The 12,844-nt window shown below is 33.4% G+C and overlaps 1 protein-coding gene across 3 annotated transcripts in view; it reads right to left on the bottom strand.

The window, feature by feature from the left end:
* The window catches only part of LOC126892370 (tumor protein p53-inducible nuclear protein 2), a 412,338-nt gene that overhangs the window by 57,768 nt on the left and 341,726 nt on the right, over positions 1-12,844 (bottom strand). Inside the window, exon 1 of one of the 3 annotated variants that reach the window (XM_050661894.1) lies at positions 2,662-2,951. The exons of the other annotated variants lie outside the window; for them this stretch is intronic. The gene's annotated coding sequence lies outside the window, so the exon portion shown is untranslated. Of the gene's footprint in view, positions 1-2,661; positions 2,952-12,844 lie in introns of those variants that run through there. 3 annotated transcript variants of the gene reach the window in all.

Here is a 12,844-nt window from a genome sequence, read left to right as displayed (position 1 = left end):
ACTATAAATACGGGCATTAGCTTAAGAAGACTTATTGCCTCAAATTCACTGATGTTCTTACACCAAGAACTTATGTATCAACTTTCAAGAGAATAGAAATGTTTTTTCAAGAAAATACTTAGTTGCAATGCAAGAATATGAGAATCAGAACTGCTACTGTGCCAAATTCAATAGAGTTGTTCTATATACCAAGAGAAACAACATATTTATGAACAAAGGTTGAATATTCCTAGGGCTTTTCGTTTAAGAAAAAGAAAAGGCTTGAAAATATACGAAGAAAGAGAAGACTTATTGATTCTAAATTCAAAAGTGTTCTTCCTTACACCAAGGGGAACTTATATAGTATAGGTACTTAGAGTAATTTGCATATCAATGGTGGGACAAAAAAGATACATTTTCAATGAGGACATGATGGCTCATTAATAATATTAATAATATTAATAATATAAATTCTTAAAACAATAATTATTTATTAAAAATGAAAGAGGTTAATAAATCAATCAATAGACCATTAATTTTTATGGTCAAAATATCGATATCTATCAAATGTATGAGACTTAGATTAATTACAATGATTGCCAAGGGCGGATCCAGGAACCATCCAGGACCATGAACTTTTTTTGGTGGGGGGGGGTTACAGGGGGTCTGACGGAAAATTTTTAAAAATAGTGAGTGTTAAGGAAGTTTTCACACACTTTTGAGTGCCTTAAAGGCATTCAAAACTTACGGTTACTTTGTTTGTCTAGCAACGAATAATCAGCAATTTTTTTAAGTTCTCGGGGGGGGGGGGGGGGCACGGCTCAATTTCTGGATCCGCCCTTGCTGATTGCATATAATTTAAATTAATTCTATATTTAAAAGAATATAACATTATACTTTGTCAAGCCTGCCTGGAGAAATTTTCACTTGAAAATTTCTACAAAAATGTATAATACATCCTATTTTCTTGATAGATAAAAAATGAAAGGGAATAAAAACTGTAATGAAAACCCACTCATAAGAATGCAAAAGTTTCTCAGTCATTGTTTCTTTTGACAGATGTACACAACTGTGTCCTTAGTTGCCCAAAGTTTTATTTTGATTTTAAATAAAAATATCTAATTAATGTTATAAAAATGTTTGATAGTATTTATTTTATACGAAACTGTACACTCATAACTCTCACTGTAATTTCCCAGACATCTTTCTTTTAATCATGATTAAGATTGCATCATCTAAATAACATGATAGGTGATGTTCAAATTTTTTTAAATTTGACAAAAAAGGTAATGAGTTGTGTGCAGAATCTGTTACTAATGCTTTGTAATTCCTCTAATAGGGTTTTAAAATACTTTATGTATATGAACAGAAAACTTGCTATAAAAATATTTAAAAAAGAATAAAAGCTATAATACCTACTCTATAGGCGTGAATTTAATTTTACAGAATTTAGGTCTACTTTACTCCAAAATATACTATGTCAGACTCATTAATAAATACAAACTTTCAAATACAAAATATGACACAACATTACGGAATAGAAAAGGCTAAATTTTTCAAAATATTTCTCTAAAAAACAATTACCTAACTACGCATAAACAGTAAAAAAATTGGTATATAGCAATAATTCCATACAAAAAATACTTTTTATTCAGCCATGAAGCAGAAATTATCCTGCAGATGGCTTCTACCTAGGAAATCAGAAGGGATTGAAATAGCAATCATTTCAGAAGATATAACTTTTTGAGTAAGTAAATCAAAAACAGGAAAATCAATATTTTTGATAGTTAAACAAAAAGAGACAAAATCATTAAATCTAGTATCAGCTGAAAAACATCTCTAACTGTCAAACGACAATTTATTGAAAATAATAGATACTTTATTTAATCAGAAGAGAACCCCCTTGAATTTAGTCAGTGAGGAAACCAGATAGACAAAGTGACATTCAAAAATAGCAACCCAAGTGACCTTGATACTTCAATATTTCAGAATTGGAAAATTGATTTTTTAAAGATACCCATAAAACTCTAACCAAAACCTTAGCAGAAGTTGAAAAAACACCGTTCTTATTGATTTATTTCTAAATTTAAAGCAGGAATATTTATAAAGCAAACTTTGGTGGATAAAATATCACCTGTTTCATTTTTGAATACGAAGTAGGTACAGTTACTTTGACTCATGAATCACTTAAGAACAATAGTGTCCGTGAAACCCTTTTATAAAAAAATAAGCAAGCAATGGAAAATCTTTTACTATCTCTAACGGGATAGGTAAGGAGTGATAAAACCCACTTTTGGTAGATACCTATGCCATTCTTAGCAAACAAAAATAGTTTAAAATTATTATCATGGTTCTGATACTAATGTTTCAGCAAAACATGCAAATTTGACTGTAAAAATTCAAAATGTTTTGTTTTATCTTATTGAATATGAATATCCATCAAGTAGGTATCAACTGATTCCATAAATAATGTAAAAATAGGATGTTTAGTTTGAGCATAAAATAAGTTTTGAAATCTTAGTATTTTTAAACCAAGTAATTTTAATACTTCGTTGAAATAAAAATTGTATAGGTAAGTATTAGAATACTCTCTCGGCTCTTTAATTTGACCTAAATCTAACAAAAGTCAAAACGCAGTAAACCAAACAAGAAACCCCTAAAATCAAATAAAATTCCACTTACTTCTACTAATACAATACACACTAATATCACAGATCACTTTATAATTTTTAAGTCTTCTAGGTTTACTTCAATGTCGAGTTAAAACAAGTTTGTACGCGTTTCTTCTGACGCGATTATTGTCAAGTCGTTCGTTCGAATATAAAAAAAAATAGTAAACCCAGAGCGTCTCAGCTGATCGCCGATACGGTCGCTCGTCAGCTGTTTTGTTTGGATAGTTGTTTCCTCGCTGAACCAGCTGGCTGGGCTCCTCGACCGGGCTTGCGCTCTAACGATTGCTTTGTTTCTGTAGGACAGCGCTCGATAAAAGTCGGAAGAAGAGCGGAGTGCGCTGCGTTGCCACGTTGTGGGTGGGTTAGGAAGTCGAAATTGTGTGAACTGCGTTCTGAACTAGAGATGGGCTGTATTCTACCTGCGAATTTTTAACTACTACAGATATTTTTCAAAATTGAAAAATTATTTTCCACCTACCTCTACCGAAAGTATACTTTTCCGGACCTGATTGTAGGGCGCAAAGTTGTACTTTTCCTCCCTAGGGAGGAAAATATTTTTCCTCCCTAGGGAGGAAAAGTAAGAGTGACGTCATGGTATTTCATTCATGAAATATAACTTGTTGACGCCCTGTACAATACCTATTTTCTATTACGTAAGTATCTACACATTTTAACGTTTATTTAAAAACAATATGTATTTTGCAGAATGGTAAAAAACAGTAAACTGTTATTCTCATTTAACAATGTTTACATTAATAATTTGACTGATATTTGACAGTTGACAGTTATATTGTATTTACTTGTTAGTTTTAGTTCTAATAAATTTTGTTGGTTAGTTACATAAATAAATTAAGTAAAAATGAAAAAATGACTTATTTGAAAAAGGTGGAAAAACCATATGTATAACATGGGAGTAAAGTGCCTTTTCCTCCCTTGAATGATTACTGCCCTCCGCTACGCGTCGGGCAGTAAACTTCATTCTCGGGAGGAAAAGTAGCACTTTCCTCCCTTGTTATACAAATAGCTATATCCTTAATCCGTATTAATTTTTTTTGTATGTAGCACTTTTTCATTTAAGTGAAAACTTCTCTGTGTACAACCTATTTAGTTAAAACTAGTTTATAAATCTAAAGGTTTTACTTGCTGTGCACTTCTGGTGCACGTGGGGCTAAATAAATGTGTTAATATACCAAACGGTAGCTTAACCCTTAACCACTGACTGACACGCCGTATGCCATACCCAGCCGAAAATATATTTTATTGTAAAACTTGTTTTATAAAAGATTCCTAGAAAATAGAAAACCATATGTGTATGTACCTTCAAGTGGTGTGTAATTGTACCTGCTCCCTACTTCTGCAGTTTTAGTATGGTTTAGTCTTTAAGCCACGTTGACCAGTGGCGGCTCGTCAGAGGAGGCAACGGAGGCTTAGCCTCCCCATAAATTTTTTACACATTTTATGTCATCTCTGGGATATAATATTTCTATAATTATTGATGAAATGTCACTGTTTTGTTTATTTTGAATCACGAGAAACAACAAGCGCTGGTACTAATACAAAGTGTAAATTATTGCACACTTGTAACTAATGCATCTGGAACGCATCTATATACCCACCTATACTACGCTGTAAGCAGCTCCTCATATCCCTACCAAGGGAGGCAGAAACCAGACTCGACTCCGTTGTGTTATAAGTTACGACAAACTTCTCGAAACCAGCAATATAGTTTCCTATGCGTACAATAATACTCGATAGAGAAACGTAATATTATATCGCTTCACGTCATACTACCCAGAAATATAAGGCAAGGGAGTCTAAACCAGAATTAGGCTCCCTTGTGTTTTTACTTATATTCTATAAAGAAGTTAATAGTCAGGGTATTTCTTGTTGTGATTTTATCATTTTATTTTTTTTAATTAGTGTTTGGTGAATTTTTGTAATTCATATATTTTTATTTGTATTGGTATTGGCTTGGTAAGGTTATTTTTACAATTTATGTACCGTTGTTTGTTTATATAAAATGGATAAGTTAAACGAAATCAAAATATCTGAAGATATAATTGACTGGCTGCTCAGGAATAATTTTAATACTTTAAGTATATACATATAATAAAGCTTATATTATTAAAACCTTAGGAAGACCACAGCCAAATTTAACTATTATTAAATCTTCAGGTAATCGTCAAAATCGTGCATTTAATATTATTTGGTATAATAAATGGGACTTGTTAACCGGGTCTATTAAGAGGGAAAAAGTTTTTTGCTATCCTTGTATCTTATTTTCAACACAAACCGAACATACAACGTGGTCTAAAATAGGATATTCAGATCTGAAAAATTTGCCTCGTTCAACTGAAAGACATTCCAAATCTAAAGATCACATATTTTCGTCGTGTAAATTAAAACTTTTTGCTAAACAAAATATAGTAACTGCTTTAGATACAGCTCAAAAAGAGGCCATAATTACTTACAATAATCAGATTTTGGATAATAGGATGAATTTAAAAAGGCTTATCACTTAGTACTTTTTTGAAAAGTCAGTTTTTATCAAGATATTTTGAATATTTGTCAAATCCACCACATATTTGTATATGGTTAAGTACGAATATGGAGACTTGGTAATTAAATAATATGAAAATTTATGCATGCTTTACATTTTTAGGTATATTTTGAACCATATTAAAAAAGAAGCCACATCTCGATAAAAGGTGCCTTCTCGAAAAAATACAAAGAGGCAAAAAAGTTTTAAAAACACTGTGTTTAACTAATGGCACCGCAGTAATATTTTAATTGGAAGGTACACAAACATTTGGGGGGTTTAAAAGAACAAAACCCCCATAAAAATTTTATGTAAACACAGTAAAAAATAAGCCTCAACTCGATAAAAACTGTCTTACCGAAAAAATACTAAGAGGCAAAAAAGTTTTAAGAATATTGAATTTAACTAATGGTACCACAATAATAATTTAATTGAGACGTACACAAAAGTTTGAGGGGGTTTAATGGAACAAAACCCCCATAAATTTTTTACGGGGTGCACAAATTTCACTATAATTTTTCTTTAAGATGTTCCTGCGATAAGAATGCCACATGTCCATTTTCAATAAAAAATCTCTAATAGTTTTCGATATATTCGAAAAAATCGATTTTCATTTTGTAACTTTAAAGGGCTGTAACTTTTTTTATGTGCATATCTGTACTAAGGTAAGTTAGGTTCATTCGAACTATTTTTGGTCCCAGAATATGTGGTTTAATTTATGACCTGTATTTTTGTTACACCTTGTATAAAGGTAAATTTTAATGAATTGTATTTTGCTTGCAGTACTGCATTTTCATAACTAATTTTATTTACTACATACAATTGTTTACGTTTTAATAACATAACCTGAATCTTACTTTGTCTTCTTATTATTTTTTTGGACTATGGCCTTGGCAATTATCCAGTAACCAGGACTAATATAATTGGCCAATATAATTAAAAGTGCGAATAAAGTTGCAGAGCGTAGAAACCAGGTGTCGCTTTTCTGAACTTGCACGGTCCCAATAGGACAAATTTATATTGAAAACAAAGGAGAATAGGCAACGGTATGACATACCGCATCTCAGTGTCTACGTTCTGAAATATGTCCACGTCAGTAGTTAAGGGTTAAGGTATCTGCATCACTTAGTGCTCGATAATCCAACAGGTTCAAACGGTTTTTGTATCATCTTTGAGTCTCCTACTAATATTCCCCTCCAAAGTTGGCTCCATGTTTAGGCCAAAGTATACTCATTATACACATTATTATCAGCATCATCAACCCGTACGCGTCCACTGCTGGACATAGGCGTCCCTCAGCTCTTTCCATCTCTCTCTGTTTTGTGCGACTTGCATCCATACCATCGTCTGTCCATCTGGTTGGTGGGCGTCCTTTGCTCCGTAGTGCTTTTTCTTGTGGCCTCCACTCGACAAAACGTTACACATACAAATTATAAATAGTGAAAGCAAGGAGAGAAGTAGGAAGGAAAAAACTGTCTTTGTTAAGAAACTTCTGACAATGGACAAGACTAAATTTTGAACAGCTAATAAAAACAATGCACACAGAGAGGAGTTTGAAATATAGTAGCCAATCTCAATTGAAGAGAGGGTACTTTAAGAAGTTTGTTCTGAAAACGTTAGATCAGCTTGATGTTTAATTTTCTGGTACAGCCAATAAATGGACACCAGAATTTAATCCTAAATGCAATAATTGCGTATATGTAGATACAGTGATGATGAGTGCGCTAATCACTGGCAAAATAATTTAAAATACGGAAAACATAATACGTGGTGAAATAAAAACAGATGAAACTAGAAGATGTAAGACATTATCATTAGAAACCTATAATTTTACATTATATTCATAGTTTGCGATCTTTAGACGTATCAGAGGAGTTTGGCAACTAACACTGACAGTGTGATAATTTTTACAAATTGTGAAGAATATCACCTCATCATTTTTTCTAATAAAAGGCACTTGAGTTAATGGATGGTTAAGATATTTAATAGCTTTTAAAAGTGAATATTCCATACCATTATCTGTTCTACAAGGAATTGGCCGGTGATAGTTTTCTTAATATTTTTCGATTTCATTGGTTAATTGCGTAGTTCTAGTTCAACATGGTTTTATAGTCTTTGAAAATATGTACTACCAATAGATACCGAATTACATAAAATAGGGAACAATATTTAATAAGTCAACACAGATTATGGCTTACTCTGATTTGAATTTGATTACACGCACCACACGAGGTCTTAAAGAGGACCAGATTTTATATTTTCTGTTAACAATATTTATTTATTTTTATATTGTGTTACACAAATGTTACATGAACGAAGGTGTGGTTTAAAAATCACGATATCGCCCACCTCTACGATGTACGTAAACATTGTCTTAACTGGTTTTGATGGTTTGTTGTGATGGGTTTGCTTTATGTGGTTTGATATGTACATGTAGGATTTACTTACGATATTATTCCAAGAGACGGGAATACACATTACTAATGAGTAATAATAGGTCCTTATTTACGGTGTAACCACAAAAGACTTCACATAATGAGTCTAAGTGCAAATAGACAAAACCATAATATTTGTAATGGAAATTTAGAACAAAGAAAGACATTTGGGAACTATCAGTACAAACAACAAACAAGCCAAGTTTTCAAGCTACTATGACACTATGTTGCTACTATGTTTGATATAGTTATGTCAAAAGTTTTTGTCATCAAACAAATTCTCTTTAATATTTCTTATACTTAACGCCATATCGCGTGATAATCGCGTTTTTCTTATAATTTCTTAAATTTTAGGACCTTGAATATTGTAGTGAGATTTTATCAGTAATATATAAACGCATTAGTGCATGGAATATCCCCACTCTAATGGGAAAAAGATACGAAACTAAATAGAAATGCGTAGATACTGTACCAGGTCCTAATAGACGTTAAGGTACCGTACACATGACAGCGCTTAAAGCCGCGGTTTGCCTGATAAACGCGCGCTGCATCGCTTGCATGTCGTGTATATAGTCGAAACGGAAATCCGTCAGAATGCGCAACAAAGTGGCAGTATCAACGTTTGGTATATGAAATTCGATTTGTTTAAGAAATCGCAGAAGCTTAAAGATCAGATATTTTAACATCGCATTAATCATTGTAAATTAGTACCTAGATGGATATTAGTGGGTACAGTTAAAATAATTAGACAATAAAGATTACGCAAGGGAAATTACACATTTTTCTACTTTTTTTCATTTCAAATTCAAAATTATTTTGCACATCATATTTGAAACATTATTTGGTTAAAACATAATCTGATTTTTGTTGGTAAAAATATATTAATTATTTGTCTGGATTAAATTACGGTAGTGCTGATCTCCTAGAATACTTGGTATATTATATTCGGTTTAAATTTTCTAGTGGATTTCCGAGCCTACTGTACGTTACCATTTGTTCCTTGGACCCTGTCTACATAATGGTAGGCAGTGGCGCACCCAGGGGGGTTTTGGGGGTTAAAACCTCTCCCAGGGCATATAAAAAATATAAAGAATAGTAGGTAAATGTAACTTGTCTGTCAGAAACAATACAAAAAAATTTCGGTGCCCAAGCGAAGCTAGGACAAATAATCCCGGACAAAAAATCTCCACAAATTATCCCTGGTCAAAAAATCCACAGACAATAAAATCCCCGGACAAATAATCCCCACAAATTTTTTTCGACAAAATATCCCCACAAAAAAATCCCGGACAAAAAATCCCCAAAGAAATATTTGCTGCCGAATCTAAAAATTTTCCCGTGAATGCGATCGACTCAAATGTTTTTCAGCCTCAGTGCGTGAGAGCTATAGCAATCACCATGAAATCGCTTTTCGGCACGAAAATAATGATTAGCAATTAAGATTAAGAATGAATTATAATTTCGATTACCAAATTTCGAATTTCAATTCCATGCCGAAAACTTCAAATTTTACATGACAAACGAGTGTGAGTTTTTTCAAAAATCGTGGAAGATATGGGGAATGCGCTAAGGCTATGGGAACCATGTTGTAGGTAATTATTCGCTTAAATCTTTTACTCACTTTGCTTTGAATAACTATGTTCAAAACATTGCCTATTCGTGATAAGAACTGCTGGTCCTGAAAACGATAATCTTGATTGAAATGCAAAAAACCTGTTACTTTTTGTAAATTTAACGTCAAAAATATTTAGTTATTATCATCATCAATGGCGTTATAACTCTTCGAGTGTCCTTGCGAATGGTTTACTGTTGCCTTTCATGTGTCGGTCCTGTGGCACTATTTCCCATTGTCTCACTCCCAGTTTCTCCAGATCTTCTCTGGAGATCTTTCCACCTATTTCTAGGCCGTCCTACAGACTTTCTCCCATCTGGCCTCTCCCCGATATGCTATGTCTGGTTTGATTTTTGGATACATTTTTCACATGGCATATTCGGCTAAGTTAAACAACAATGGGGACAACGGAGCTCCCTGTCTCAGTTCAGAATTTACGCAGAAAGCATTTGATATTTCCCCACCTCTTCTAACTTGTGCAAAGAAGTTACTTACACACATTTGCGTTACCGCAGTTAGTTTCTTGGGTATGCCCAGCTCGACCATTGTATTCCATAGTGTAGGATGATTTATTGAATCATAAGCCTGTTTGAAATCTATAAAGATCTGATTCACGTCTTGATTATACTCCCAATCCTTTCAAGCATTTGTCTAATAGTAAATATTTGAGCAACAATCGATCTGCCTTGCCTGAAATCACACTGGTAGTCACCAACTATTTCTTTGGCGTATGGTAATAATCTTTTTAGTAATACATAACGAAAAATATTTAGTCATCAGTTTCAATTCACTGCAAGCAACATTTCAGAAACCTGCTTGAACAGCTTTCAAAAGCTATGTCAAAACCTGTGTTCTGCGTTTTCACAACAAAGCTAAACATTCTTAATAGCGCAAAAATTTTTCATGGATGCACACAGATAAGAGGCAATGTTTTGAACTTAGTTATTCAAAGCAGAGTGAGCAAAAGATTTAAGCGAATAAATACATGATTCCCACAGCCTTAGCTCATTCCCCATATCTTCCACGATTTTTGAAAAAACTCACACTCGTTTGTCATGTAAAATTTGAAGTTTTCGGCATGTAATTCGAATTAGAAATTTGGTAATCGAAATTACAATAATTCATGCTTAATCTTGATTGCTAATCATTATTGTCGTACCGAAAAGTAGTTTCATGCCCGTTGCTATAACTCTTATGCACTGAGGCTGAAAAACATTGAAGTCGATTGCGTTCACGGGAAAACTTTTAGAGAACTATTCGGTAGCAAATATTTCATGGGGATTTTTGTGAAGATATTTTGTCGAAAAAAATTTGTGGGGATTTTTTGTCCGGGATTTTTTTGTGGGGATTTTTTGCCCGGGGATTATTTGTCCGGGGATTTTTTGTCTGGGGATTTTTTGTCCAGGGATAATTTGTGCGGATTTTTTGTCAGGGATTATTTGTCCAAACCCCGCCCAAGTCAACCCCCCCTAGAAGAAAATTCTGGGTGCGCCACTGATGGTAGGGGAGCCCAAGCGGGGATTTTTGCAGTTACTCAAGCGCGTCAGAAAATCACATGGGGAGAGACCTTATATTACCCTCTAAATGTACCCCTACCATATATTGGCTCTTAATACAGGAGAGTTCGTTAAGGGGGGTCCGAAAAAAATCTATCCTTAGAAAAACTCGAAATCGTCACATTAACATTAAGATAAGGTAAGTTAAGTACATGTAGAACAGTGTACCTATATTTTAAAAATCTGACGATTTGAGCAAATAGATTAGTAAGGACATAGGCAAGGCACCAAGTTTCACAAAAAAAATGTGCATATTTCGCGAAATGAATACGTGTTCAATGTTTTTAAAAAATCTATCGAATGATACCAAACACGACCCCCACGGAGAGGGGGGGGGTAAATTTAAAATTTTAATTAGGAACACCGAGATATTTCGCGAAATTAACATCAGTTCGAAAAACTCAAAAATACAAGTACATATTCAATATTTTTGAAAAATCTATCGAATAAACCAAACACCACCCCCCAAGTTATAAACTTTGAATACAATACAACACACAATACAAATGATCTGCGTCGTAGAAACTGTGCTATCAATAATTTTCAAACGGTGTATAAAACATTATAGAAGTTTTCAGGGACTTTCGGCCCCCGGTAATAACGTAATCTTTCATTCTGCGTTTTAAATTTTTCAAAAATACTTATTAGTTTTCTAAGGATTCGAAAAAAAAATGAATGCATTTAAAAATCATTCGAGCCGAAATTTTGCGCCTACCCCCTTAAATAATTGAGAGTTCAAACAATATTTTGTAATTTCTAGATTCAGTCGACAGCGTTATTTTTTATGTAAGGAATATAATCCCTCAATATTTATAAGTGAGGATCAAGGTAATTAAAAATGCATTTGACAAAGTACTTTGCTGCTGTTGATATTTACGAAGTGCTTTCTCTTTTAATATCTGTTCTTTTGTTTCCAAGAACCGGTTTCCTCTTTCTGGGTAAATTATTACGTGCTATTACGAATGACACTAGCTTTAAGAGTCATGAACGTCCTCATTATAATTGCAAGCAGGGCGATTTTTGCTATATAAAATTATTATTTTATTAAAAATAAAATCAATGGGAAAGTCCCAGTAGCTGGCTGTACGTGTATACCATAATTAAAAATCATACAGAACAAGTAAAAACTTCGTTTGTATAATGGTATAAAAAGTTTATTGAAAAACTATTAAAAAGTCATCCAAAAGGATTCGCAAAACGTTTTCAATCTAGATCAGATCATCTTCAGTGCGTTCTGCTTAGTACATGAAAGCTTAGCCAGCGTTTCCCAAATGGTGGGTCGCGACCCGGTACCGGGCCACGAAAGCAAAATGCCGGGTCGCCTGGCTTTGACGAATAGGTTTTTTTTATAAATAAAGAGAGAATTAATTGCTACCATAAAGAATATGTTTTTGAATTTTCTCAGAACGCTCAATCTGAAAACCTTGTACTGTTTTTTTATGAAATATCAAAATTAATTGCTGAAACAGGTTATCCACCCACAATTGCCAAGAAATTAATAGTTCTAGCAATGAAAATAGTAGAATCTCGGATAATATGTGATGAAAAGCAGGAAAAGCAAGAAGTGAATTCGCTGGCTCTATCAAATAACACATTGAAGGATTGTGGAGATGGCAGATAATATTGAAGAAACTATTATAATGTCACTTAAAGGACTATAACTATTTTTCCTTGCAACTTGATGAAAGTACAAACATATCAGATAATGCTAATCTAATATGTTTTGTAAGACACGATTTTGAAAATACAATTCACGAAGAATTTCTATTTTGTAAATCTTTGTCAACAAGAACAACAGCTGAAGAAATATTTAATCTAATTGCTAGCTACATTAGTGATAATGGAATTGAATAGAATACATGTGTGGGACTTAGTAGCGATGGATCACGGACAATGGCAGGCCCTCGTACTGTACTTTTTCCGGGGATCAAAGCCTTAGCACCAGAATGTATTTGGGTGCCTTTAGCATCCACAGAGAGGTATTAGAGCTGTCAAAAAAATGCCACTGATTTTAACCGAACCTACGAAGGAGAGTGTAAATTTTTTAAACT

This window comes from Diabrotica virgifera, chromosome 9 (genome assembly GCF_917563875.1).
Source record: "Diabrotica virgifera virgifera chromosome 9, PGI_DIABVI_V3a".
Taxonomy (NCBI): Eukaryota; Metazoa; Arthropoda; class Insecta; order Coleoptera; family Chrysomelidae; genus Diabrotica; species Diabrotica virgifera.
Note: the sequence above shows the minus strand (reverse complement) of the source record. Positions and strands in the feature narration are given on the sequence as shown.